Genomic DNA, 25,217 nt, shown 5'->3' on the forward strand with positions numbered 1-25,217 from the left:
ATCGTGCGGGTGGTGTCTTCGGTGCTGACCGGGGTCCAGTTGCAGAGGGTGGTGGGGGGGGCGCTGGTTCGGTGGTTGAGTGCGTGGTCTGTGCTCCGAACCTGTTGTGTATGTCGGCAATCTTGCGGTGAAAGAACAAGGCGAGTGAGTCGCAGAGGTCTTGCGAGGGTGTGATGTCGTTGTTGCAGGCGCTGGGGTTGGAGTGCTCTTTAACGATGTTGAAGAGTTCCTTGCTGTTGTGGGTGTTGTTGTCTAGACGTTCTTTGAATGTAGTCCTTTTTGTGGTGCGGATCAGCTGGTGGTGTTTGCGGGTGGCGTTCGTGAAGGCTGTCATGTTCTCCGTTGTCTGGTCGTGGCGCCAAGCTTTCTCAAGTGTGCAGCAGGTTTTCTTGGAGTTTTTGAGGTCGTTGGTGAACCATGAGGCTTTCTTGCTGCCGGATCTGCTGGGAGGGTTCTTCAGAGGTGCGAGGTCATCGGCGCAGTTTGTGAGCCACTGTGTGAGGTTGCGGGCTGCTTTGTTGGGGTCCCTCGTGTTGGTGGGAAGGTTCTGGCTGAGGGAGGTGGAGAGTTGGTCGGCGGAGATCTTGCTCCAGCTTCTGCGGGAAACCTGTGCGGGTGGTGGTGGGTTGTGGTTCTCCTGAAGTTGAAGTGGACGCAGCTATGATCTGTCCAGCGGAGTCTGGTGGAGTGGCTGAAGGAGATGTGCTTGCTGGAGGAGAAGATGGGGTCTAGCATGTGACGGGCGTAGTGGGTGGGGGTGTTCACCAGTTGCTTGAGTCCGAGGTTGGTGAGGTTGTCCAGGAGGGCGACGGTGTTGCTGTCATTGTTGTTCTCCAGGTGGAAGTTGAGGTCTCCTAGGAGGATGTAGTCTGAGGAGGTGAGGGTGTGCTGGCTGATGAGGTCTGCGATGGCTTCGCTGAATTGTGTGCATGGTCCCAGGGGTCTGTAGACGAGAGTGCCCCTGAGGGTGGTCTTGTGGTCAGTGTGTATCTGAAAGTGGAGGTGCTCGGCTGCGGTGAGGGTGTCGTCGGTGTTGGTCGTGATTCGGATGGTGGTTTTGTGTACGATGGCGATGCCTCCTCCTGTTTGGTTGACGCGGTCCCTTCGGGTGATCTTGTAGCCCTCTGGGATGGCTATGGCGATGTCGGGGGCTGAGGAGGCGTTCATCCAGGTTTCTGTCAGGAAGGCGACGTCTGGTGCTGTTGTGTCGAGGAGGTTCTAGAGTTCGACGGCGTGTCTGTGGACGGAGCGGGTGTTGAGCAGGATGCACTTGAGGTGATTGTTGCTGGTGCCTGGCCTTGCAGGTGCGGTGCAGGTCCGGAGGCAGGAGAATTTGCAGGCTTGGCAGGTGAAGGGTCCGTGGGTGCGTTTCGGGTTGGCCCGGTAGCAGGCAGGGTTCCGGCTGGCGTTGAGTGCGTTGAGGGTGGCGGCGTCGTAGGTTTGTCACATGGGCTGGCGTCGTCGGGAGCTAGGGGTCCTGGCGCTGGGCGTGGTCCAGGCGCCGACTGGCTCAGATGGGCTTCGTGGCCTCAATAAGTGTGGAACCGGGAGGGAGGAGCAGCTGGGTGGCGGGAGCGGAGCGGCGAATGGGCTGGAGGGGGGCGGGGCCGCAGGGAGGCAGCGGCGAGAAGAACAACAACAGGAGGTGGGCGGCTCAGCGGTGGCTGGGCCGTCCCAGGCAGGCAGCGGCGGTGGCAATTAGCGGCTGATCACACCGGCAGGTAGGCAGGTTGGCAGCAGTGGTGGGGGCAATCTAGCCTGGAGGCAGGGTCAACAGTCAAGAACATTGAGCACCCTGGTAACCAATCAGGCAGTGGTCATGGCTGACAACCTAGAGCATTCCCAGGTGGTGGAAATCTGAATCTCTTAAGCATGTCCGAGGTGGTTCCATACTCATGAATCTTTCCTTGCTCCTCCACCCCACTCTCTCTGCTGTCCCTCCGCCCTCCCTTCCAATCAGTCACAGGGTTCTAATCGCAGGCAGTTGCACGTTGTTCTACCTCTCCCCCTATTGAAGTTGTGCAGCTGCTACTGCTATTCTAGTAATGGCACCACACAGCTCTGTCAATGTGTCAAATTCCTGTCTTGCAGCGCCCTTTTAAGTTCAAGCATTGATATCCAAAGAGCTTTCCAGATGAACCTCAATCATTTTCTACACCAGTCCTTGCTACTCCAGTACCAAATCCAACAAAGACCTGTATCAAGTATCCTTCCCTGCAGAAGCACTTTTTTCCAGTACTAGCAACCATACAGCTCTGCCCATGTTCTTAAATCCTGACCTGCAAAAGCTCTTTGTTTTTCAGTATTAGCATGTGAACAACTGTGCCTGAGCTCCCTAGGCCTGTCCTGCAACAACCATGCTGCTCCCCTGGCTCTTTACCTGCTGGCACACCTCAAGCCTCGCCTGCAGCGCCCTTTTCTATTCAAGTATTGGCATTCAAACAGCTCTGCTTATACGCCTTAATCTTTTTTCTGTAGCAGTTGTTTTAATTTCTATTCGGAGAGCCACTTATCTCTGAAGGTGCACCCCAAATCCTCTCTAGTAGCAGCTGGCACCCACACATTTCTTCTAAAGCCCTTGCTGCTCCAGGACTGGGGTTTCCACGACCCTCCTTCTTTTCGAGTAGATGCACTCTCTATTACAGTGTTAGCCCCACACAGCCTTGTGTACCGCAACAGTCCTCCAGTCACCTTTTCTGTTCTAGAACGGTCGCCCACATAGCTCCCCCTCTGTACTTCAGTCCTGCCCTGCAGCTGTCCTCATAGTATTCTACTACTGACTCTGCAGAAGCCTCTTCTGACCCTTCCTACTGCAACATTGAGTGGATCCACAGGGACACTGCACAACAGATGGCCCTCACACAGCCCTTACTACTGCAGTACTGATGCCCATATCGCATTGCCTCTGCAGACGCTTCTCTATCCTGCAGCAGATAAATCGGTTCCATTACTGTCATTCACACATACACCTCAATCCTGCCCTGCAGCAGCAATGACTGTGCCAGTACTGGAGTTCACGGAGCTCTACTGACGTGCCTCAGTCTTTCTGCGTGAACTCAGCACCAGCGCCTTCATGTTCAGTGAACCTTTATCAACTGCATGGTTCAGGGTGCTCGTTGTTGGTCAAAATTCCAGGGCATCTCTACAAAAACAGGGCCTGGCGTGCTGAAGTGCCAATGGGGTGGTCCTCACTGGAGCAGCACCAAAGCCCCATGGTGTTCCAGTTACCCCCCATCGGCGGGTGGGGTGAGTGCACCATTTCTATCATGCTCCCCTCCTCGCTGTCCAGTGTCTCTTAATGGGGCCCACTAAGTCCTAAGTCAGGTCCCCGATGAGCACCCGCCAGTTGGGCAGTTAGAGGAAAGGGTGGGGAGGCTGGGGAGCATGATCGGAGGTCTGCACCCGCAGAGCTCCACTAAAGCTAGATTCCAATATTCCCATTACTGCTTGTAAAGTTGTAGGCGACCCCTGGCCCCAAAAGACTGCACACACACACAGGCGTTATGTTTGGTGGCCGGATACTAACTTAGCTCACGCCCAGAGCCCTGGGCTATTTATTGGTTATCTTGCGTGCCGCCCGCGCGGACGCACGGCAGCCCTCTGTGCTTAGGTGGCTCCTGCCACATCCTCCTGCTCATAAGCCCATCGTCATCAGGCAGCGCCTTTCAAAGTTCCTCTATTAATAATTTTTCACAGCTATTGGGACCATCCCACCAGTCGAGACACTCGCTGCTCCTGACATAGGTTGACTCCATTCTCACTCGGCTGCCACTCCGGCCTGACTGACAAGTCCCCGTTTCAGGCACCACAGGCACCAGAGAACGCATGTCAGCAATGTCCATACTAGGATGTTGGAGGATTCAGAGCAGCAGCAAGGAACTACCCTACCCAGGGATTTTGGAAGTTCATCCACACAATAACGTTTTTGGAAAAATCATGGCAGATTTAAGTATCTTTCAGGATAATTCCCTAAAAATGTCTAAAAGACTGATGGCAATGTAGGCAGCTCAGAAAATCCTATGCCATGTGGCCTAGACCATTTAATATCCGAACGTAAGAGGATCTGAAAAATAGACACAAACTTAGGGGCATATTACCAACCAATAGAGATAATTTTTGTCTCTAACTTATTTAGAGACAAAAATTATCGCCGCAAATCGGCGATTTTTATCGCAGATAAACCTTGCTATTAGCAAGGTTTATCGCAAATGCGATAAAAAACGGCCGCAATGCATGAATATTGCTGAAAAGTCAGCGATATTCATGCATTATCGAGCAAATGCTCTTAGCCATGTTATCCACCTCCCATTGGATAACATGGCTAAGAACTGCTCCTGGGCAAGTGTTAGCTTTTGGAGATATTCGCGCTTAGCGCGAATATCTCCAAAAGTTGGTAATAGGAGATAGCGATGTTAGCGACTGTTTTCAGTCGCTAACATCTTGGCACGCCCACTTTGCATGTCATTAGTGATAAATATCACTGACATGCAAAGCGGGGCCCAAGATGGTCACTATCTCCTATTAGCTGTCGCTAACTGGTGTTAGCGACAGCTTGGTAATAGGGAGATAATTTTATCTCAGCTTTCTTGGCTTTTAAAGCCAAAAAAGCGGAGATAAAGCCCCTTGATAATATTCCCCTTAGTGTTGTACCCTCGAAATAAGAGAAAGTCTCTAGAGTAGTGTGATCACTCAATTTATTGAATACTTTACAATTTTAGAGAACAGATAGTCTACATCATTCTTGCAAACTGCAATTTTTGCTGCATTAGCGATTAGAACTCAAAAACTACATTTAAATATGAACTCTAATAAACCTTTTAATTTTGAAAAAATATACTCAATTACCCACACTAAGGCTTATCATGTCATTAAAATGCCCTTCCCTTCTAAAATGCTATGTTTACACTTTTCGTTAATACAAGTTAGTTGTCCAAGCAAGTGTTGAAATATTTTGTAGTTTACTCTTATCTATTCCTAGACACATGGATAGATTCTGCTTATTTTACCATGAATCACTTTCTCATGCTAGGCATGCCACTCATGTGCCAATAACTGACATGGTGTACCGGACTGTCATAATGGCAGAAGACAACACCATTGAGATTGAATACCCACAATATACATGTGGTAACAACTCTACAAAAATGGGTGCAAATACTAATTGTGGGTATGCACGTTCACATTTTTTGTCAGGATCTGTAAATGAGATTCTAAAACATACAACCACAAAACTTCCTGAAGAGGTAATTTTGCCTTTACACTTAGACCTTTGCGTGGCCAGAATGCAGATTGATTCAATGATGACTTCGGACCTGATTTAGATGTTGGAGGAAAGGATAGTCAGTTGCAGTGGTGAAGGAGTACCCATTTTCCCAAATTAACAGTCCGCCTGCTTCATTTAAAGTCGGACAGACCTTCAGTATGAGGGCAGCGAGACTATTCCGTGTTCAGCACCTCCATGCGCCTCTGACAGCTCCACCGAGTATGGACCGTCAGAGGTTTGGCCATGTGCCTGTCCCCACGATTGAAAGTAGGAGATCACTTTTCATTGTCCCTCCTGCCAGGAAAAAAGTGGTGGTGAATGTGATAGGCAGTCAAAACTGCAAAATGACCCCAAACACCATGGGAGAAATGTCCCATGGCGGGACGATCATTGTGTTGTTTTTTTTTTTTTAAAGGAAAATCCCAATTTTTGAAAATAAAAAAAAGTTGAACGTTTGAGGTATGACTTTGCCTTATTGACAGAGCCGTCCTTCGGACTTCCAATACATTTAATTACATGACAGTATTTCCTGTAAATGCAAGAGATTTCCGCTGGGCCAGCAGACATCTCTGAATTTGGCAGACGAGGTACCCTCGCCATGACGGAAGTAAAGTACTGCACCATAGCGACTAACACCAAAATATAAATTGGACCTTAAATGTTCTTCACACCTTATTACTGCTTGCTTAAGAATGAGAAGAGCCAAGGGGGCTTACTCTGCAATATACTACCTAAGAATGGTGCAGCAGTGAATTTAAAACGTATTTTAAAATCGTGTTGTTCCATTTATTATTACAAAAGTAGAATAAACGGTGAAAATAACTTTTGTTTTATTTTATTGAAGCCTATGTATTAATTATCTTTTTGTGTGCTTATGTGCCACGCTTTGAATATTTTTTTGTGGGGGTTTTCTTCATTTTTGTACTGGCGAATAATTACACAGGGTACTATGGAATGGTGGGAATTCTTTACGCTCCAATTCGAGTTATACAAACCAGCAAAACTAACGCGTGTTTTCCTTTTCTCTCACCAGTGCGGACCTTATCCAGTCCGCCCCTGAAGCTTTTTCCCCGTGCTTACTACCCTTGTTTTTGAGCGTGCTTGAGATACGTCTCTGGTCTTGGTCCGACTCGGCTTCTTGGTGTTTGTAGTATAGAAAACTGTCAAAACGTCGAGGACCATCCATTGTGCAATGCTCATAGAACATATTGTATTGAAGTTTAACTTCTATATTAAGGCAACTGCTTCTGTAAAAAAGATTTCCCAGTGTTACTTTAGAGTTTCTTGTTTTCCCAGTCACACAGTTGTATCAGACATTTCTTCTGAAAAAATGCATCCTTACATCAATACGAATTTTAAAAAAATGTGTCGGAAGCTGTCCCTACCTAAGTCGTTGACAACAAGGACTACATTTAACAAGAATATAACGACGGTGGGTGAAAGTGATTTAGACAGTTGAACCAGTACAAATGATGGGGGAAATGGTTATTGTGCCAATATGTACATTTATTTATTTACATCTATTGAGAACTGAGCAGCAATTGCGCGTGTGCGTTGTACACCGAGGCCCATTTAAGCCACATGTCGCTGGAAGCCTTTGTGCAGTGGTGAAATGCCAAATTTTGTTTACCATCATGTGATCACAGCATTACTTGTGTTTGTCTGGTTGTTGATGTCGTCGGCAACGTAGTGCCAATAATAGGATGCTACTCAATTTTGCTCTATTTACACAACACACTACAGCTTATTTTCATACAGCATTCTGCGCAACTTATTAAATCTGTCCTTCAGTTTCTACTTGTTTTAATAGCTAGTAAGCAATGATGGAAAGTAGGGGGCTCCCACTAGCTCCTAGTACTGGCAACTTTCTATGGGCAAGATCTGGGATCCAAACAACCCAGTGACTTTGTTCTGGTACATAGTTTAGCAGTGCCCCCACTTTGTCTCATGCATCAACCTGCATACAGTGAGGTGCATTTCTTATTTTTACCTCCAGCTGGGTCCAGAAGAAAGGTCGCATTTAAAGGACCGTCAGCCCTTCTTTTGTTCAAGAATCACCCTGCCTGGGAGCTATCTGTAGCCTATTACCTAGATGGCAATGCAATTTAAGGAAATAAAAGCACACAGCTTATCACTTCACAAGTACTTAAGAGAAACTATGACTTGTATGAGTAATTACAAAAATACTTATTCAAATAGTACCTACCATTTTGTTTATTTAGTTCTTTTACAGTGCTACTAATCCCGTTGTAGGATGTCAGAGCACTTTACATCACACACAAAAGCAAACAAAATAATAAAATTGCGTGTATCAATACATGTTATGAAAGACACTGAGGGGTATACTGGTAGGAATCACATATTGTTCACACTTGTAAACATTATATAAGAAGAGCCGATGGTCGCGTGAAATACATTATCAGGATATAAAACGCAACATAGTGATTGCGGTACTCAGTAATAACAAGACTTTACTTCCCAAAGGAACCCTTCGTGGCTATCTTAGAATACCAACAGATTGAGGAAATATCTATTTTACCATTTCAACAGCTTTATTCGACAAATTTAAGTCATAAAAGCATTTACTAAAATACAAATGAAGTTAATTATATAAAACAGCTGTCGATAGGAGAACATACATTAGGTGATTATAAGAAGAAATTGCTTCATTATCACTATTTTCATATTTCATAGATAGAAATAAGGTACGCACCCCAGAACAAACCCTCTTTAGAGGCACTTACTTAATCGTGCATCTAGAGAATAAAGTGAGTGCACTTTCCATAAAACAATAAAAACTCCTTAGAGAGTGTCATAAAACAATTAAAATATGTACAAAACTCATCAGAATCTTCTATATGATTAACAAATTAATTTGTACCTTCTTACATGTAAAACTCGTATAGGTCATAGTAAGTGACTCTCACTATAAAGCCCTATACTGCTTGATAGAAAGGCAGTTAGTTTGGATCACATCATTTTTTAACCTCACTCTGGAGTAATAAGAGGGCCCTCAATGCCCATGACCACCATAAAAATGTTGCCATGGCTATCGCAATGGACAGTCAGGTATCAGTCCACAGAATGCGTTCTGCTTCGGTTGCTCGTCTAGTGCTCAGAAGCTTACACATGGGAAGCAACCAGACACGACCCGGGGCAGCATAAGCAGCACAGACAAAGAGAAGGTGAGACAAAGATTCTTTACAGGACTTACATCTCAGGCATATAGAAACTGTTTGGGTGGTCCATTTAACTGTAAATGATCTCACTGGCAGTGAGCCAACCCTAAACTGAAAATACAGTTTACGGTCTAGCGGTTTAGTGATTAGATCCCAGTAGGTCTCCAACTTTGGAGTGGCTTTATGTTCCAAGAATAGGCCTGAAAGGGTGGATGGCTCACTTTGTCTAATGTTATTATACTGGAACCATTCCCAATATTTGGCCTTCAAAACCTCCTTCGTTGGAAAGTTAGAATTTTCAGGATCAGTCCATATCGAAGACATACCCATGTCGGACAGAAGGTCTATGACCACCCATAGCCATTTAATGTGGTGTGAAGCATCAGCCCTTATTATTTCTCTCTGGTGTAGTCCAGAGTCTCCTCCAATAAAGGATGGGTCAAAGTTTAGCTACTGCTGCGATCGGTTTTCTCCCCAAATCAATTAATAATGGGCTCATTGGGGTACTCTGTGGCAATCTAGTAACTTTCCTTAAGAACCTATTTTCCGAAGAAGTAAGGGTTACAAGGTTCTTACACCCCCAAAGTTCTGAGCCATATAGGGCTGAGCTAACAATTTTCAAATTAAACATTTCTAAGACTGGGATAATGGGCTCCGTAGGCGATAAATTATGTTCAAGGTACAAGATCCCTGATATCTGCCTGTGTTTGAGGGAAGCTAGTTCAACCTGATGGTCCCACTTCATATTATTTTGAAAGTTAACCCCTAGATAGGTGAACTCCTTAACGAATTCTAATGGCCTATTGTTTATACAGATGCCCCCTTTGTAGGACCTGTGTGCGTTGAATGCCATTAGCTTTGACTTTGACACATTGACCTCCAAGCCCCTCTGCAAACAGAAACCCTCGAAAGTCTTTAGGGCTTTCTGGAGCCCACTTGGGGTCTTGGACAGGATCAATGTGTCATCGGCAAACATCAATATAGGCACTTTATCGCCTGCCAATACGGGTGCGTCAGACGGTGTTGAGCTCATATAATCAACTATCCCATTAATATATAATGAGAAAAGCGTTGAGGCCATAATGCAACCTTGGCGCACGCCTCTTTCTACTGGAAATAATTCAATAACTTCCCCCTGCCCACCCCATCTAATTTGTGCACTGTTGTCCTCATGCAATCTAATAATCAGAGTCAGGAGTTCTTGTGCGAGCCCTAACTCTTCTAGGGTGAGCCATAATTTTGTGCGGAGGACAATGTCGAATGCCACCTTAAGATCCATAAAGGCGGCATAAAGGCTTCCCTTTCCTAAAGTCACAATCTTCCAGTGTATCAGAACAAATCGAAACACCTGGTCGATGGTGCTAAGGAACGCTCGAAATCCAGCTTGCAGAGAGGACAGAACCCTAAACTCCTCAATCCATTCCTGCACTCTATTAAGCACCAACCTCCCAGTTATTTTCTGGAGACAATCAATCAGGCTGATAGGCCTATAGGTCCCCGGACTTGATTTGTCCCCTTTCTTGTAAACATGGATGATCTCTGCAATCTTCCAAGAGTCCGGTATAGGGGCTCCCTGGGCGAAGGCATTCGATAACAAAAGAATGTACTGACACCACCTTTCTTTGTCGTATAGAAAGATGTCCCCTGGAATGCCATCTGGCCCTGGTGCCTTTCCAGCCAGTACTGATTTAAGTGCAGTCTCTACCTCAGCCTTGGTAAATGTTTCATTCGAGTATAATGCTCTTATAATTTCACCCTCTCCTTCAGGTAAGGTTGAGGCATATTGGGGTTTAAAATTGTTCACCCAATCCGATTGAGATGGCTTTGGGCATGCTCTGCCTGTCCCCCGTTGGACCATTTGTAAACGTTTCAAAATTGTTTGGGGTTTTTCATGGCACAGGCATCCCTTAATTTCTGCCAGCTTTTGTCATCCCATAGTTTCTTGGCTTTTGACTGGGTGCCCCTGTAAAGGAACCTTGCTTCTCGGACCTTTATTTGGTGGCCCCCTTCGATGGCTGCCAATAGGGCCTGGCGTGCCTCTCGACATTCTTTGTTATACCATTAACCCTCTTTCGGAATAGATACTTTAGAATTCTTTCCCTGTGTGAAAAAGTAGGTCTGCAGAAGTTTAAAAAATACATTATGTATACCTATTGAGTTGGCTAGATCTCTTTTTTCCTCTACACAGGCCTCTAATTCATTAGTAGCGTGATCCATGCTCTGGAAAATATTGTCTTGTAAAGCTGGTGTTTCTATTAACCTTACCCACTTAAGCCGCCTTAAATCATTAGTTGGAGCAACCTCGCCTAGATGATGCCTATTCCTGTGGTGTGAACAGGTCATTTGGCAGTTCAAATCCAAGGTTCCACACAAAGGATTATGGTTGGTTTCTAACCTGACTATGACCTCCATGTCCACCACCAGGTACTATAGACCCAAGCTCACCAGAACGTAATCTATTCTGCTCGTACTATGGCCATTATTAAAGGTATTGGCCCCATGTCTGTCCGATTTAGTACGTCCATTTAAGGCCCGTAAGCCCTGTTCCATACAGATGTTGTTTATTTGAATGACCACATCAGACCATTTCTTTATAGGATTTAACTCTAGCGATGGAACACCCCATTTGTAATCTTCTACTTCTGTCCAGTAGCCATCTTCCGTGGTTAGGGGTTCAAACATTGTATTAAAGTCCCCTGCTATTATTGTATTTGAAACATCTAGATGCATGTCAAGGAGGTCTTCGAGAGCCGCTAAGACTTCCGCCCTTTCCCTCATGTTCCCCTAACATAGATGTTATGTATGTGTATTATTAAATGATCTCGCGTGGTCAATCTGATTGCCTGTAAGTCTTGTCTCTGGGTTGGAAGAACCTGAATGTTAGCCTCTAGGACTTGCCGCACCCAGATAGTCAGTCCTCCCGGGGGCCTCCCTTTTGCTCCCTTATTTGAAGCTAGAAAATAATTCAAACACCCAACAAAAAACTGGGATGATTCAGCCCAGGTTGATATATGCCTTTATAAATGCATGCCATTCGGGGGAGCCCATCTTAGTGCTAAGGCTTGCGATGTTCCAACTCAGGATTCTTTTCTCAGACAAGGAAAGACCTGCGGTCTGGTGCATTGTACTATTTTGAGCTGGTAAAATGACCGTTTCCAATACATCTTCTGTTTGAATAGGTGGAGCCAGAGCCTTCTGTCGTGCCAGCAGCCGGAGTCGGGGTTGGCAAAACCAACGGCCAGTTGGTTGGCAAGAAGAGCGGCGCATGCGTGATGATCCGAGTATGCGCATACACGTCGATCACGGCATATAGCCCATCCCCTCCTTTTCAAGAACGCTTTGCGTTCTTTTCCAGTTCCGGCGTCATTAGATTTCTCTTCCGGGTCACGGTGGTGGCGTTCTACGGGTCCCGTTGGGATTGCGGCTGGCGTCGGTATCGTTCCAGTGAAGGTATTTGTGCCGCAAGCACATGTTGGTTCTCTTGTGACTGTCGCGGTTCATTGTTGAATCGCGAGTGTATTTGTATTTGGAGGCATTTAATAATAGCTATTTTCAGAAGCTATCCCTGAGTCTAAAAGGGATTAGCCTTACTCTTTGTGATTAGTTTGTTCCCCTTTGAGCAATTGGCTATTGGGCAATATTATTTGTATTGGGAAGATTCCCCTTTAGTTTGTTAGGACCAGAGGAGTATTTATTCTGGCCCTAGCTTTCACCCTTAGTTTGATTTCTTGTTGGAACTAGATGAGCATTGATTCTAGTTCCATCTCCTTAGGTTGTGTTCATGTATATATAAGGTAGGCAAAGAGTCATATCTTAGAGATAATGAGTGGTGGTTGTAGTGTAGAGATTAATCATCCATGTTACATTGCAGGGCATTTGGAGTAACTACATTTCTACAATCTACCAGTCATAATTCCTTTCCTTGCTCACCTCTACACACCAGACGGTACTTAACTTTCACAACCTTCCTAGATATCCTACAACATCCTAATAAGACTTACACTAATGTTTGTTCTTTATCCTTGCATCTTGGAGATGGTTTACCGAGGGGCATTGCTTTCTCAGGATTGACAGTTACTCCAGCTGTGTTTGAAGACATCTGTTTTTCCCCCTACTTTCCTTGTTTTGTTTCCCTGTTTTCCCTTGACGGGCATCACTATTTGTGTCCAGTTATTTGATTCTGGCATATGGTGAACCGGTTGGGGGAAGTAGGGAATTGAGCATCACTTCCGTGGTACTTCCGAGGCAACTTCAGCTCCACGCTTGACACCTTCTTAGGAGACGATACCCGAATTAAAGGTGCCTCCTTGATGTATGTGATTCTAGACCCTGTGAGTGCCCTAGGTATTCCTATTAACCCAAGTCAATCATTATTCTCGAGTGTAGAACATCCCGGCAATCTGGGGGGGTCTCTGGGTGGCCGTGGTACCATACGTACTACTCGGAGTTCTCCGGGGGGCTAGTGCGAAACTCCAGCGTGAAAAGGTTCTCAACTTTTCATGGTGAGTTCAATACAAGCATAAAGGTGACTAGGGGAGGACATCCTACGTGCAGCTTTTATGTCATCCCTAATCACCGAACGGCAACCTCTAACATGCTTTATTAGTTAGAGAGTCACTATTTTCAGTACCTCTATTTGCATCACATTTTGGAACATTTACCATAAAGATTTTGGAGGAATTAGTTGTATTTGGTGTGCACTCTCTACTGTGCCCCATTCTAGGTCCTGGATTAATTAAAACCCCAATATATAGAGGCTTTACGTCCAAGGGTTGCATGGTTCTCCAAGCCTGGTGGATTGCTATTTGTTATAATGTTAATATTAGCTATGGTAGGAACTGAACGCTTCACCACTGTAGGGATTGCCACATTGGTGCTCTTCATGGCTGGGGCTAGTTTTTGATTTCGATTTGCCCCTCTCGCTGTTTTATTACTGGTTAGACCCGTGAAGGTCGGAAGGCCCAAAGAATCATTAGGTATAAGACCAAGAGGGGCTTCCGAATCTCTAGTGCCCTGTGTACTTCCCTTCCCTTTTAGCACTGCCTCAGATACTAAAGATTTGACCATTGTTAGTATCTCTTCTAATGAACCCTTCATAGACCACACCTCAGTTCTCAATATGTTGATTTATTGGGACATATTTTGCCATTCTGAGTGTTACCCTGGGGCAATAACTCGTTCTTGTAAGGATAGATCCGTTTGAGTTTGCACAGTCCTTGAGCTATCCCCTCCTTCCCTATTATTCCCTTGCATGTCTGAGAGGAAATATCAATAAGTATCTAAGTCCTTGATTTACAGTTTGCATGCAGTTCTTTGATGCTGGTAAATAGATTGCTATGCTATATTAGAAGGATTGCAACTTATGAGCTGAAAATAACAAAATGATCTGTGTCAAAAGCCACAGGACAATTATCTACTTGCATAAAATACAATTCTGTTTTCTGTATGTTAGAAAATGCACCTTGCATCAGTCACACTAACTCTAAATGTTACTTTATGAGTCCAAACTGTGACGGACAAAACACAGAATTCTCACAGAACTGTGTTAAACACTAGAGTTCTTTTACTGCTTTTATATATATATATATATATATATATTTCTTTATTCGGTTTTACAGAGTAGAAAACCATAAAATCAATGTTACAATCAGATAAAAAAGCTTATTGACAATTAATACACAATCATTACAATTTAAAAATAATCTTTCCACGCAAGCATTGAGGATCACTGTTTGGGCAATGATAAAAAATTATCCAATTCATTGATCATAAGAATGCTCTACAGATTTGTCTGTGTTTAAAAATACATTTCAGAAAGTTGACGACGTGATAACAAATGCATTCAGAGTCTAAAAACTGTAGTCGCAACATAGCTGGGCGGCATTGCCTAAAACCCCACTGTTTTAACAAAGGTAACAACCAAAGTCTCCGATGAGCATGATAGAATTTGCAGAACAGAACAGTGTGTGTAGTCGTCTGCTCTGATATGTCATCGCAGGGGCAAGGCATGAGAATCAAGTCCCAGCTATTTCTCATTGGGAATGCTACTAGACGATGGAAGAGATTTAATCTAAATCTCGTCAAGAGGAGTCGCTCAAATACTTTAAACTCATGTGTTAAATAGGGCTGAATTGACAGGGTGATCTGAACAGCAATTGTATGTTGGACGGAGGGTTTCATTGCTTCACAAGCAAGCCTTAAGCCTTCTAGATGGCTCAATGCCCTTGCTTTCAGGTCCTTCTTCGAGATTTCACAGATCTTCTCGGGTGTTGTGTAATAAGACTCAAGCCCTAAATCAGTAAAAAAGTTTTTCACATAAAGGAGCCAACTAATTTTCAATGAATAATCTAATTCCATGCAATCTGCCATAATTTTCTTTGTTATTAGGTTCTTTTCAGAAATCCATATCCGTTGCCAAAGTAAAAGTGGTTGGATTTTTACCAAATCCCCTAAATATGGTATCCCCAATTCCAGATGACAAGCTAATGTGGAAATTCGTTTTGGTGCCGCTAAGAGAAACCTTAAAAAAGTATTTTCTGCCACCTGCAAGGAGCTAATGTTAGCGTGCCCCCACACTCCTGCCCCGTACAGGGCTATTGACTGGCATTTGGCACAATAGAATTTTAGCAGTTCCGCGGGAGGCCTTTTTCCTAGCCTTTGTGAAAAATTTATGAGGGGGGTAATGGCTCTCATAAAAAGGTGTTTTCTTGCCTCAACCACAGCTTTCCAATTCAGTTTCTGGTCTATTATAATGCCCAAATAGGGATAATGGGCCGTTAATGCAAGTTTCTGATTACTGAGGAAGATGTCTTTAACCCGTTTTTTCCCTGTGCCTGCTGTCATTACATATGTCTTTTTTGTGTTTATATGTAGATCAAGGCTCCCCATGAAGTGTTCATACCTATCCAAAGCCTTCTGCAATTCGTGTGGGGTACTGCTTTTATAATCCCTTCAAAATTACTGGACAGGCAAAGATCTCTGCAGCAACTGTATTATCTCTGTAAGATATTTTACAATGTAGACTCCATGGACAAAATAAATGGATATGGATAGAGTTTCTGTCATATATGTCATTTTTGCCAAATTCTTAGCAGCAGTTTTAAAAAAAAGTAAATGCATAGGATGACTGCCAATCTCTGCTCTTCAAGCTCTGCCCCAGGACCCCTAATTTATGGGTTTCCAGCGGGAACTTTTTCCACTTCCAGCACTGGTAGTAAGGCTCTGATTTTGAGTCAGAAAAAGTAGAATTATTTCATGTAATTCCACTCTGCCTGATTCCAAGGGTGCAGGTTTTTGGAATTCACAGATTTTACAAGTGTGGGAGAACCAGACTAAATTTTAGAGTGTGGTAATTTTACACAGTACAATTGCATGATGTTTTAACTGCAGCAGCAGCCAAGTCTAATTTCACCTTTGTTAATTCACCCCATTCCAGATAAACACCTTCTCTCTTCTACTCTTCCTATTCCCATTCCTTCTCTTACCACCCCACCCAGACCACACATACATTTGCCACTTTCTAATAGCAGGAGGGAAACGTATGCTTAAACCCCATAGAATTGGGAATTCTGTCTGTGTTTACAAACAGAAAAATCAGTTTCACATGATAATTCCCCATTCCGTGGGGTATACCTTGTAATTACACAGAGCTTCAACAGATGTGCAACACAGTAATAATAAAATAATAAAATAAACAGCAAAGTACTATGCAACTCAGAATGAGAAGCTCAGTAGGAAAGCGTAGGATATCAAAATTGTGAAAGACTTTTAATTCTAATGGGCCCAATTTTTGTAGTTGTTGGGCAAATCTGAATTTGAAATTCAGGTCACCGTGTCCCAGCATGTCAACTTTATCCAAACTAGTGCTACGAGGAAGGATTGCTACACATCCTAAGCATCAACTGCTCTGACATTGTATTCCATTGACCGAATCACAAAACATTTGTAACCAACACTAATATACATCCTTGGTAGTAAGGCAGTGCTTGGTGCAAACACCCTCTTCTACTATATTTAGAAACGCTATTTGAGAGGGTGTTAATATATGACCAGTATGACTGTAGATATATTTCTGTGATTTTTGATGTGGCAATGATCTGTTGTTTTTATACTGCTTTGTTTTTGTGCTGCAGTATTGCATTACTTTATTATTGTGTTACACTATGGTCCAATGGTGTAGCCAGGTTACCATGTGCCTTAATGCAAGCACAGTAACCGGGCCCCCCAAATCAGGTGACATCTCAGACTGTCAGCTGCACCCAACACTCCTCAATCTCGTTCAACAGATAATGTATCTGCAATTTCAAAACTCACTACCATTCTCATACACACATTTTTTTATTTGTTCTCCCTGCACTGCATTTCTGCTAAGTAAATAAATAGCCTCTAAAAACATTACCAAATCCAATCGGTGTGGCCATGGGTCACAGGCGGACATTGCTGGAGCTTCATGTTGGTGGTGGATGCTGCAGTGCAAAGAGGTTGCTCCCCGAGCTATACATTGAATAGCGGGGCAAGTGGCAAGGTCTCAGTGGGAATGAGACAGTTTGCAGTCGCAAAGAGCCCAGAAGCTTGAAAACAGCTTCCTGAGCCACACAGGACTTGCACCACATGGGGTCGGGAACCCTCTTCAGTCGGGTCCAGGGGATGGTGCAGCTACCTATGTCCTAGAATTGCAGATCAGGAGGTCAGCAGACTAGCCATTGTAGTCACTCTGGGGTCCTGGGTTCAACAGTGAAGTTACAGGACGCTTCTCACTCAGACAAGAGGACAGAAGAAAGCAACTAAGCAAACAGGGCATCAGTTCCATCAGAGCAGCAGTTCAGCAGAGGGGCAGTCCTTTCAACAGCACAGCAGTCCTTCTTTCTGGCACAGTATCCACAGGCCCAGAAGTGTCGTGAAGAGTTAGTGTCTGACGTCCAGGTTTTATACCCAGTTCTGCCTTTGAATTGGGGAGAAGCTTCTAGAGGCATGACTTTGAAATGCAAAGGTTTCCTACCTTCTTGGTTCAGCCTCCAAACTAACTATAGGAGGTATGTAGACCTTTGTGAGCATATGAAAATGATGATCAGTGACACCCCACTATTCTATAGCACAACCTCTGTACACCTAGTCTAAAGCCTCTAACTTACCCTGCAGTAGAATAAGTTAAGTATCCTTTCCTTACTGCCAAGCGAATGTATTTGTTGGAAATAATTTGTGGTGGAGAGTGAGGCCAGGGTAGTACAATGGGACTAAGTGCCTGATTTTGAATTTTGCGGATGGGATACTCTGTGGTGAACGCTCCGAATGCAAACTGGATCCCCTTCTTTTCCTGTACTGCACAGCATTGCTTTTCCCACTGTGTACTTACTTTGTGGAGAAGTGTGGCTCAATGGTTAGAGCGGCAGACCCTGATGCAGAGGTCTGGCCCGGACCAGGGTTCAATTCCCCGTCTCAGCGAGTATTGGGCTAAACAATTCCACTGACCTGATAATTCTCGCCTCGGTGCCTTTTCCAATCATGGAGTCCCACTCTGCAACTTTGAGCAATAGCTTGCTTAATCTCCACAACAGTTCCACAACGCTAAGGATGCCTGGCCTCCACCTTGGGGGTGCCCATGAGTGGACACCTCACAGGAAAAGCCAGGATGGGTTCCACAGTGGTATTCGTACAAGCACCTTGAGACCCTTGCGGGTGAGTAGTGCGCTATACAAGTATCAATTTACATTTTACAGAGGACAGGATATCTACATTTTATAAGGGACATGTGTGAAGTAGTGAAATTAGTTTTATTCATATGCCTGTTTGCAGTCAAGGCAGACTTGAAAGGCATTTGGAAAGGAGCAAGGCCATTGGAATCAAAGTGAGATAATTGTCTATTACAGCTGCCCAGCTGCAGAATGCAAAGAGTAGCAAAGTAACTGATGCGCTAGCTAGCATGCCTCCATTTATTTAGCCTAACAAGACTGCTTACACAATAACATCTGTTATTCAGTGCCAAGATACCCTTGTAAGTGAATGTGTACTTTACAGATACACATGTTATACTATGTTATACTCCATAATGAATAATGCCTTACCAATTAATGTGAGGTAATATGTTTTCATTTTTCCACCCAAAGTGTCTGTTTAGTTTTGTACCAGGAAATCCTTCAAGGAAAAAACATACCTGTTGTTTTTGTAATTCTGGTGTGCTGTTATTCTGCCTTAATTCCTTTCAGTGAGTCAGTGGTTTTGCCTTTTATACCAGGCATGTGTGGGTAAAAAATAGCTCTGTGAGTGTAACTAAGCACATCAAATGTCAATGGCCAGGGGGAACCAGCAATGTACTGCCACTCTACCACTATATAATGTTAAACAAGTGCAATTCACAGAACATTGTTTACAATTTGACTTTTTTCTTTCTTGATATAGGAACTCCTACAGGTAGTAGATAGCAGTCCAGTTTTGGTGGCATAGGCTGGTGGCAAAGAGGGCGATTTCCAAAAGCTGGTGGCCCTGCAGGAGAAGGAGAATGAGGCAGCTGCAGCAGCTCCAGGCATTAGCCAGTCACCAGCCTCCATCCTCCAGGCAACAACATCACCAACGCCGCCAGCAGCTGGCATTTGCATGTCTAACCAGCACCACTGATTCCCCATGACTATTCCAGCACTGTGTCCTGAAGTACCTGGCGCAGGATGGTATAACGACTGGAGGGTAACTGTTCCACAAAGGTAGAGAAAGCGGGCCTATTTGGTCGCTAGAAGGACTAGTGATAGAGACTCGCTCACAGAAATGGTTGGATGGAAAATTCTCATGCGGGGGCATTCGAGCAGCAGATGGCAGGTAATACGCTGCTATTCTGGAGATGCTCTTGTACTCCTCCTCATACCACGCTCTACACTGTTGAGGCCACCCTTTACTACTTGTTGGGGTTGGATTTGGGAACCCAAATTGGTTGTTCCCCTAATTGATGTGAGATTCAAAGGGCTAGTATGTGTCTTTCGAAAAAGGTAAAAGCAAAGAGACAGAGCGGATCTAACAAAACTTCCAATATCTGTATAAATGTAAACGACCATCATTCCATAATGGCCCCTCTTTTATTTTAAGAGTATAAAGAAACCTGGATGTGCGATCCCGGTGTACGCCTGCTCATAGTATATCAAAGGAGATACTAACAAACACCTCCGTGTGGTTCACGAAGCATGTTACATGTCTCGCGCACGAGCAAAGCGACAGAGTGGACCTAACAACACCTGCATAAATGTAAAACTCCATCATTCCATAATGGCTCCACTTTTATTTTAACTTTTATTTTAACAGGATAGAGAGACCTGGATGTGTGATCCCGGTGTATGCGTGCACACAATATAACAAAGATACTAACAAGCATATCCGTGTAGATCATGAGGCATGTTACAAATCCCGCGCATGAACATTAACAAAACATCCCCATGGTCATTATATGGACTGGGACTGCCTAAAACCCCCACCCTTCCTTTATCAAACATTATTAACGTAACACGAGAGAGATTTCTCTGGAACAGGGGGTCGTACAACCCCCGGAAGTATTTATCAAACATACAAATAAACAAAATTGAAATAAACAATATTTACATGATTACGCAGAAAACTTTCCATGACATTGATTACAATTGATAAATACAGATATCAGATGGCTAACCTTAACATAATTCTAGTAAAAGGTATTTCTTATCCGAATCGAACATATTAACCATAATCATACAGTAATTACTTTTCTGCATATCCTATTTGGGCCTACAGCAAGGTCACTAACTGGTGTCAGATCCTTATCAATTAAGTACGCCCTCTAGTCAAAGTGCGCATGCGCACAGGGCCCGTTTACCATGAGGGTACTTCCCCCCCTGGTTACCCCATCCACTCTATTCACTCCATATCCTTATCAATTAACCATGCCCACCAGTCGGAGTGCGCATGCGCAGAGGGCCCGTTTACCGTGAGGGTACTCCCCCCCGGTTGCCCCCGTATGCTCTACTAACTCCATTAAAGGGGGCCCTTGTATCTCTGCGCCATTTACTGGTGTCATTGTGCATATGCGGGGTGGCCAACCAGCCTAGAGAAAGCATGACTCCCCCCTCCCCCGCACCCTACTAGCCAACAGGCTGTAACTGCCCCTGGAGTTCTAGAAGAGACCACTTGTCCCTCCCCTTGGGGGACCCCATTCAAGAATGTCGCTGTCCTCTAAGGACCTTAAATTTACTGCTCACCAATCATGACCTTCCTGCCACAGGCCAGCGAAGTTGACCAACTATCTGGCCCCCCTCTACACTTCAATGAAAGGTCATGCCCTGTCCTTAAAACTCCCCAGCCAAGCCACTATATGTTTTAACAGGATTTCATTCCCTAGCCTAATCAGGTGGACCCCGTCTTTTAAGAAGCACGGCTCCCCCTTGATACACCTGTGTGTGATCGTCTGTAGTTGTGGAGACTTGAACAATTTCTATTTTATTATTGATCCTCCTTAAAGAGTCATTCAATGCTTTTACCGAATCTCCCCCCTCCATTGAAATCTGGGTACCACCTGAGACCATACTATGATGCACCCCTGGCATGTCTTAGCTAAAACCCACCGCTGCGATTATGGCTCACATCAGACCCCTTCGCCCCAGGTTTACCAGGTCGTTCCCACCCAATTGTAGGATAACTATGCTGGGTGGAGCCCCATGTTTACCCAAAAGGTCCATAACGAAACCCCTGGGCTGACTAAAGGCAGAGCCCCCCTTTTTCTGTGAAGTGACACCATAAAACCGGCCTGTTCAACTTATCCTCCTTAAAGATTTCATTCTCACAGATACAGTGCCCACCCCTTTGGAATCTCTGGAGTCCCTGTCACAGGGCGTATCTCGGCTACAGACGTGGAAAAACCAACCCACTTCAGAGATTAGTGTTCCTGACCAACCCCCCTTCTACCCAGTCATTCCCAAGTTGCAGGATAATGCTAGGGCTGGCTTACTCATAGTTACTAGACACACTGTCTTGGAGCCCCTACCTGGCCTCAATTGATAGCATCACAGTGCGCCGGATAATCACGTCGCCCAAGACAATGCCACTCATTGCTGGTGTAACTGTACCATTGCAAGGCTACCCAAGGAGTGCCCCACAGACCCTACGCTCTCCCATAAGCATATCATGAAAACCGTGAACTATCTACCCCTGGCCAGTATGTTCCTTGGATAAGCTCTGTGCAAGCCTATCCTCCTACTACAGAGCATCCCAACACTGTAGTGTCCGCTACGAAGACGCCCGCTAGCACAGGCACTGTAATGGCAGATAACCGTTCCACGACAAGGGTGCTGATGTGTCGCATCTGCCCGTAATACCTGTGTTCTGGTCAAGCTAGCAAGGTATACACCTGTAAGGCAGCGTACTGCTAACTTACCACAAATGGCAACCCCCAATTGTTGACACACTTATACACTTCAACTATAGTGCATATGCCGCACCGTCTCCTGCTGGCACCGACTGAGCCCTTGAATTAATCGGCCCTCACACGTGATGCCGTAGCTTGCCACCCACGTTTCGGATCTACTGGTCCCCTTGGTTGTCCACATATTGCAGTCCTAGTGGTGAGGAGCACTTCCCAGGCATCAGGCATGGATCCAGTCATACATAAATGAAAATCAAACATCAAGTGCCTTTTGCATTTAGATGACTAAACACAATTCGCAAGTCAGCGCTACATCGTGAACTGTATCCCCCCCTTTTTCACCCCCACCCCCAGCTTAGGGTGCTTAGATACTGTCCGCGCCCAATGGTTCACAGGTACTGTCTGACATAGGCATCCAAATGCCCCAAATCCAGCCCCAGGGGGAGTAGGTCCCGTGCGACAACACAGGAATAGCTGACAGGCACAAGGGTGTAGATATACCGCATGACAAACCCTAAGCATATAATGCCACCTTGTACACGCACAGGGGTGCGCCGGTACTGTGTGACGCCACATGGATGCATCGATACTGCGTGATACTACATCTGAATACAGTCTGTCTGACAAGATAGGCACCCAAATGTGCACCAGCCCCAGAGGGAGTTGGTCCAGTGCGACACAACACAGGAATAACGAAGAACCTGCTTAATTGTACAGGCCCAAGGACGTCAGTAATGCGTGACCCCACACGTACATCTCATTATGTAAGTTTACATGCACAAGAGTGCAGAGATACAGCGTAACAAACCCCAGCAACTAATGCCACATTGTACACGCAGAGGGGTGCGACGGCACCATGCAATGCCACACGGATATCCATGGTACAAGTGAACAGACACATGGGTGCAAAGGTACTGTGTGATACAATACATTATTGTGCACAATGTGCAGGGATACCTTTGAAGGTGTGACAACAAGGCCTGAGATGTACTGTTTGATGCCATAGGTGTTGAAAGTATACTTGAGGGACCCTCCCCGAGGACACTGCCAAGTAGGCCTGACATCAAAACCATGCAAATAACTTGCTGTAATATGCTAAGCATAACTTCCTCAGTAAGTAATTTCACCCAGTGTGGAATCCTGTAGACTACCTTAGAGGTAACATATGTAAAGAAAAGAAGGTTTGGGCCAACATGGCAATTTACCAATTGTGTGCGCAGACCCTACAGTGATAGGTCTGACATATATTTACATGGCTACCCATGCGGGTGGCACAACCAGTGGTGCAAGCCCACAGGCAGCATTTAGCTTACAGGCCATGACACACACCCATGTAGTTCCAAGAGATTTACCAGTAAATTAGCTAAGTCAACCATAAGACACTTAGGGCCCGATGTAGGTAATTCTTATTTACCACTTCTTAAATACCGAATTTTACCGATTCGGTATTTAAGAAGTGGTAAATATGAAGGGGGGAGATGTAGGTATTTCCAGATGTGTAAATACCAAATCTTTAAGATTCGGTATTTACCGAATCTGGAAATACCGAATCGGTATTTCCTATTGATTCCTATGGGCTGTGAAGCCCATAGGAATCAATGGGCAATACCGATTCTGTAATTACAGAATCGGTAAATACCGATTTTAGCAAGGGTGCAGGGGGTGTCACTTTGACACCCTCTGGCACCCCAAAAATAGGCATGTGCGCCATGTGGCACACAGACATGCCCTAAGGGCATGTCTGTCTGTCACATGGCTAGGTGTGCATGCACACATGTGCATGCACACCTGAATTCGGTATTTTAACACCCAATTGGATTGGGTGTTAAAATACCGAATTTGTAGGGCCTTTGGGACTCTGAAGAGTCCCACCTACATCTGAGATTTACCGAATCGGTAAAAATACCGATTCGGTATTTTACAGAATCGGTAAATTTAACGAATCGGTAAATTTACCAATTCTGTAAAATTGTGCTCCTACATGCAAAATCTGTAATACCGGTCGGTAACAGCCGAAAATACCGATTTTCGGCCGTTACCGACCGACCTACATCTGGCCACGAATCACCACCACAATTCCCACAGAGGGCATATGCATTAATGCCACTGATCAATTGCAGCGAAGTGCCCAAAACCTATAACCAACAGAAACAAGGTCAGCAAATTATGAGTCAAAAGCAAATGCTTCAAAAGCACCCTCACCCAGGTTCTGTTTTCTGGCTAGTCAGCATCACTTTAAACATTTGCCACTTTAAAACGTAGGCACGTCACAATCTGAACACACCCTCAACATAAACCACCCATAAGACCAGCGCAGCAGTTGTACTGCATGAGGAACATTTTACATCAGACTTTCCATTGTGACAGCCTAGCATAGCACCAATTACCAGGTTGTTCCACCTTGTAGGGATGTTTAGCCTGACACCCCAGAAACAAAGATTAACTCCTACTACACTGCCAAGCACTGCATACTTTTCTTCATATTAAATGCAGATGCCCTTAATTTCCCTTAACACAGCCTTCTACAGTGTTTCTTGCGAGAAATGCGCATGCACGGGCGTCCGCGCATGCGCATTCGTGAGGAAGAAGTCGGCGAGAAATCAGGAGGAGGGATCCCCGGGACGCCGCATCTCAGGTAAGTCGTTTTCATTAGTTTTACAATGTTTTAAAAGATTTTAACCGCATTTAGAAGAGGGCGGGAGGGAGGCGGCGGCGCGCAGTTGGGCTACGCAAAGTGTGTGCATAGATTTCCCCCACTTCGTGATGCTTTGCGTAGCCCCACTACGCCCACTACGCCCACTACGCCCAGGGTTAGAGATAATACACAACAATCTAGCGCAATAAACATTAAACATGCCCCAGTCCTGCGCTTTTAAAGATGAACCCGATGAGGTTGCTGCTCGATAGTTTAATAACTGGAGAGGCCAGGGATTGAACCCAGTGCCTCATATATGCGAAGCACGCACTCTACCACTGAGCTACATCCCCTGATAAAAGATCTACTCTGGCAAAGTAGTAAAGTGCTTCAACCCGCAAAGAACTAAACAGCTCTCTGCACTTCCCGGACATACATCGGGTCCTTCATCCACCATGCAGAGCTTGTTGTGAATTATAAACTGAGTGAAGGAGGGGGGCATTACTCACCAATGCACGTGTGCTCTAGGTTGGGACGGTCCGGTCCAAGGTGTTAATCTGTACCGCCGCTGCTTCTTGATACCGCTGGGCGTTGTAAACACCCCATGTGCTCCGCAACCACAGAGGACTCGGGCCACCGAGCACCGTCAGCCTCCTGCTCTCCACATTTCCCTCGTACGCAGCTCTGAAGCCCTCTCTCAGGAGCTGGACTTCTCTCCGGTGCCACTCCTGACCTCCTCGTACAGAGTTCAGGGAAAAGATCAGCTGCTTG

General features: G+C 45.1%; 1 long non-coding RNA gene across 1 annotated transcript in view; it reads left to right on the forward strand.

Moving 5' to 3' along the window:
- The window catches only part of LOC144753663 (uncharacterized), a 63,764-nt gene extending 44,080 nt beyond the window's left edge, over positions 1-19,684 (forward strand). The window contains exons 4-5 of the long non-coding RNA XR_013594460.1: positions 15,316-15,442; positions 18,838-19,684. This is a non-coding gene — a long non-coding RNA (uncharacterized LOC144753663). The remainder of the gene's footprint in view (positions 1-15,315; positions 15,443-18,837) is intronic.
- The last annotated feature ends 5,533 nt before the right edge of the window (positions 19,685-25,217 follow it).

The sequence above is a fragment of the Lissotriton helveticus genome, chromosome 5_1, assembly GCF_964261635.1.
Source record: "Lissotriton helveticus chromosome 5_1, aLisHel1.1, whole genome shotgun sequence".
NCBI classification, from domain to species: domain Eukaryota; kingdom Metazoa; phylum Chordata; class Amphibia; order Caudata; family Salamandridae; genus Lissotriton; species Lissotriton helveticus.